At 48.2% G+C, this 5,000-nt stretch overlaps 1 protein-coding gene across 3 annotated transcripts in view; it reads right to left on the bottom strand.

Annotated features, from left to right (window-relative positions):
* LOC113803004 (probable cytochrome P450 301a1, mitochondrial) overlaps nt 1–5,000 on the bottom strand; it is a 16,553-nt gene that overhangs the window by 8,399 nt on the left and 3,154 nt on the right. The window contains exon 1 of one of the 3 annotated variants that reach the window (XM_070117744.1): nt 2,035–2,054. The exons of the other annotated variants lie outside the window; for them this stretch is intronic. The gene's annotated coding sequence lies outside the window, so the exon portion shown is untranslated. Of the gene's footprint in view, nt 1–2,034; nt 2,055–5,000 lie in introns of those variants that run through there. 3 annotated transcript variants of the gene reach the window in all.

The following is a 5,000-nucleotide window of genomic DNA, read 5'->3' as shown; positions in this document are numbered from 1 at the left end:
GCGTATTGATGGATGATGGTGGTGATAAAGGTAGTTGAGGACTTTATGAAGGGATGAAAGGGAAGCGATGAGGAGTGGTATGGATGGTATGAAGAGGACAGAGGAGTAAAGTATGAAAGGAAGTGAGGATCGTGGGAGAAAGGGTACTTACTTATGGAGGAGAAGGATGGCATGAAGAGGACAGGATATGATGGTATAAGAGGACCTATAAATATGGTATGGCTTAATGAGGAGGGAAGGATAAAAAGAAGAGGATGAGGAGTATGACAAAGGAAGAGGGAGAGAGGGAGAAGTGGATATATGAAGAGGCATCGTGATGAAAGTGGAAAGCGGATGGAGGCAGGGTGATGGTATAAAAGAGGATGAGGTAAAGCAACAGCAATATAATTTGAGGAAGGAGTGTATACAAAGTGGATGATGGGAGGAAGGAGAAAGCAAAGAGGGAGGAAGGAGGCAGGAGTGGAGGAAGGATGAAAGTAAAGAGGAGGAAAGAAGAGGACGGAGGAGAAGTGGAGAATGGAAGAGGATGAGGGAGAGAAGGGAGTAGTGAAGTGATGGAGGAGGAAGGGAGGGAAAGGGAAGCGGATGAGAGGGAGGGAAGGGAGGAAAGGAAAAGAGGGATGGAGGGAGGAAGGAGTGAAAGGGAAGAGGATCAGAGGAAGTGGAGGAAGAGGAAGAGGGATGGAGGGAGGAAGGAGTTAAAGAAGAGGTGGAGGAGAGAAGGGATAGTATGGAAGTGACGGAGGGAGGGAAGGGAGGAAAGGAAAAGAGGGATGGAGGGAGGGAAGGGAGGAAAGGGAAGATGGATGGAGTGCATGGAGGCAGTTGGGAGGACTGTGGGGAGGGAAGAGTAGGCAAAGTGGATGAGTGAGGAAGGGAGGAAAGCAAGATGGGACGGAGGAGGAAGGCAAAGGCAATGAGTGGATAGAGAGGAGGGGAAGGGAGGAGAGAGGAAGAGGATCGTATGAAAAGGAAGGACGAGAGGAGGAAGGGAGGAAAGGGAAAGAGGGATCGTGGGAGGGAAGGGAGGGAGAAGTGGAAGAGGGATGGAGAGGGAGGTGGAAGGAGCAGGCTGGCTGAGGAATGGAAAGAGCAGGGATGGAGGGAGGACAAAGGAAGAGGGATGGAGGGAGGAAAGGGAAGAGAGCGGATGGAGGGAGGAAAAGAGGAAGGGAGGAAAGGGAAGAGGGATGGAGGGAGGGAAGGGAGGAAAGGGGAAGCGGGATGGAGGAAGAGGGAAGGAGGAGGAAAGGGAAGGAGGGATCGTGGGAGGAAGGGAGGAAAGGGAAGAGGGATGGAGGGAGGAAAGGAAGAGGGATGGAAGGAAAGGGAGGAAATAAGGGAAGAGGGATGGAGGGAAAGGGAGGAAATAGGGGAGGAGGGATGGAGGGAAAGGGAGGAAAGGGAAGCGGGGATGGAGGGAGGGAATGGAGGAAAGCAAAGAGGGAGGAGAGGATGGAGGGGAGGAGGAGGGAGGGAGGGGAGGGAGGGGAGGGAGGGAGAGAGAGAGAGAGAGAGAGAGAGAGAGAGAGAGAGAGAGAGAGAGAGAGAGAGAGAGAGAGAGAGAGAGAGAGAAAGAGACTTTTTGACTTTGACACGTTTATTGAGACAAAAAAGTAAGATTACATCTCAAAAGGATGAGGTAACTTAGGTTATCCTCACCCTTACTTAATAAGTCCCTGTGCGGGCTCACAATTCATTATACAATGTTTAGGTACAATAATATTTATAATTAAATACAACACTTAAATCACAAAGAATTACTAGCATTACAAGAATTCAGAGTCATTGGCTTACATATCTTTAAGGTGATATAACACCCACCCTCATCCAGATAAGTCCTCTCCTGGGCTTACATAATCAAAAACAGCGCACAAAAATATGCGCACGCAATATATAATTATAACCCCGGAGAAGAGATGAATCAATTGTTGAGTGGAATGACTGTATTTCAGGAGAATGATGCCTAACATACGCCATTCATCAACAGTAAAGTAGGAGACATAGTCTCGGCAGAATTAACAGCCTACATACCTATGCATATTTGCGAGGTATGTTTATGATATTGGTGCAAATTGCCTGTACCTCTTCAAAATCTCGAATACCTGACCGTTCCTAATCATCCATACAGCCTGTTCAGGTAAACCTGTTATCTCTGCATTTCTATGTGTCTGAAGCATAGAACACTGTAATATATAATGCGTCAATGTATGTGATCTAGGTAAACTACACACCCTGCATTCTTTTTCTTTCTCGCTTGCTGGAACGCCTAACTGCCAGTAGTATTTATATCCAAGCCTGATTCTCATGTACACACTGTCTTTCCATTTGCTCTTGCCCTTCCCATAAGCAAAGTCTGTGTTCGTCGCAAGATGCATATAGTATCTCAGAGTATCGCTTTTCCTAATCGCTTCGCCCTTCCTGGCCTCGTCATAGTCTAACTGTGTCCTCTTGATATTGCTCTTTGCCTGTTTAAGAGTCCGCATGCAGTGAATGTCTACCTCATGCTTCCTGGTCGCCCCCTTGGCGATCTCATCAACAGCTTCATTGAAGGTGACACCTACATGCAAAGGGATCCACACAAATGCAATCACACGCCCCTGACCTCGCAACCTATGAGCTATCAAACGACACTCGCCAATTATGTGGTCAAACACAGGGTTCTTGCTGTTAAGTGAGTCCAGTGCTCCCCTGCTGTCCACAAAGTAGGAATCCTTATTAATGATTTCAATCTCTTTAAGCGCCGTCAGTATTGCCCATTCAGTTACCCTACTGCTCACACACGATCATTGTCTTTGAGCGCTTGTTTACCACGGGGGTTTCCTCTCCAGAATTACAAAAAGGTAGTCAGCGCTGTCTACGGTCGGTGTGTAGAGTAGATGGGTAGTGTATGTAGAAAAGTATGGATTAGAATGAATACCTTTACAATACAAGAGATGTATTTGACCGGTTTTGAATATATCTTTGTCAGAAATACATAGACAGAGAGAGAAAGAGAAGAGAGAGAGAGAGAGACAGAGACAGAGAGAGAGGAGTGTTTATTTCTGACGAAGATATATTCGAAACCGGTCAAATACAACTCTTCTATTGTAAAAATATTCGTTCTCATTCATACCTTTCTACATTTGTCAACATGAATACGATTCATAGATGGATATTGTCTCCCTCGACTCATTCAAGAGACGGCATAGTCCAGGTCAGAGGTCAGGGACGAGAGGGGTGTGGTCTAAGTACGTTCCAGAGTGGCAGCTGATCGGGTCATCTGCTGGCCGAGGCAAAGATAAGGTCAGCCGCGCTTGGTCAGTCCCATAGCGGAGTAAGATCATCTGTCCTGCTGCTTGGAAGGCATTTTAGCAAGTCTCCGAGCCTCGTCGTCCTCGCCAGGCACTGCCCACAACCTCTTGCCAGTTACGTTACCAACCTCGTACCAAGTAATCTATTCTCTAACCAAAGAAGTTCCCTATCCACCCTTCGTCGAGGGCTGCCTCTCAGAGGTGGGAAGACCTGGCAGAAGCACGATTAATATGTGTGGGTACACCTATTATTGGTCGGGCCGCAGCGATGGTCACTATCACAGAGTGTAGCCATAACCATCTCCAGCAGCCTTCAGCCCTCGGTAGTAGAGGCTACTCCGGTCGATGAGCGTATATTAGTTTTGGGACCGAGGCTTGTATTTGGCTTCATGTCTCTTATTGCTGTATATGCTCCTACTGATGTTTTACACCAAACTTACATCTGTGTCGGACAGATGTCCAGATGTCCAGAACTTTGTGAGGTCCCAGAAACAGGATTTCTGGCCTTTGGTACCAATGCTCTGACCCACAACGCTGGGCATGGTACAGCGATGTGAGTAATGCAGCCAAGGAGATGGACCACATCCTCGTTAGCACTCATTGGAGGATCCTCCAGATCTGCAGGGTATATCAGAGTGCCCAGTTCTGCGGAACTGATTATAGATTAGTTGTTGCTACTCTCCGAGTCCACTTCAAAACTCCCCGTCAGTCCAATGATCATCCTGAAATCTGAATGAAAGAGGGGAAGTGTGTCCGGGGGTTTGTGGAGACTATCATCGTTCCGCAGCACTCAGCAACCCGACGAACCCTGTACTTCTGTGGGACACCTTCAAGCGTAAAACACTCGATGCAGCTCAAGAATCTACTGGTGAACGCCCGGGAGCAACACAGAATTCCATCTCGCTGGAAACACTAGAAGCCACAGATACTCTGAGAGGAGATCGTGACGCAACGTTCCCTGGTGCGCTGAACTTGGTCACTGCTAAGGAGGGACAAGGAACATTTCATCAGGAATCTTGCAGAGAAGGTCGGTCATTTCTTAAGAAAGGTGAACTCCATGCCCTCCTCACAGGCGACTGCAGTCCGCTCAGTAAGTGGCCAGATCGTCTCAGACCCTGTTGCGGTGCTGAAGCGTTGGGCTTAATATTCTAAGCAGCTGTTCCAGGTTTAATAACAAACAGGTACCTTGGAATAGGGTAGCGTCGAGATCCATGAGCCGGACCCACCCATCAGCAAAGATCCACCCTCCCTAACTGCAGTTACGGGGACCGTCCCAAAATATAAGGGTAGTAGGTTAATGGGGAGGGGGAAATGGGAGGTGAGCGGGGTAAAAAAAATTGAATGATAAAAACTGTTTTACCAGCTCTTCAACTTTGGATGTATTGTATATTTTGGCCTTCCACCTATAAGGATCCCTCATGGCAAGCCGCTAGGCAGGGACTTGGCCCATCTCGAGCTCCTCACAATAGGTTTGATCGATCTGCCAAAGCCACGACCTCCTAAGTCGTCCCACAGGCCTCCACCCAGGGTTGTCTCGAACAGAGACAACCTGGTGGGCAGGATCATCCTGTGGGAAGTGAGCAAGGTGGCCATATAGCCTAAGTTGCCGATCACGAATTGTGCAGGTAACAGGTCCTGTGCTAGTCTCACGGTGCAACTGTTGGTCGAACACATGGTCCCGCCAACAGTACCCCATGATCTGACGCA

The sequence above is a fragment of the Penaeus vannamei genome, chromosome 41, assembly GCF_042767895.1.
Source record: "Penaeus vannamei isolate JL-2024 chromosome 41, ASM4276789v1, whole genome shotgun sequence".
NCBI lineage: Eukaryota > Metazoa > Arthropoda > Malacostraca > Decapoda > Penaeidae > Penaeus > Penaeus vannamei.
This window is presented reverse-complemented; position numbering and strand designations above follow the sequence as displayed.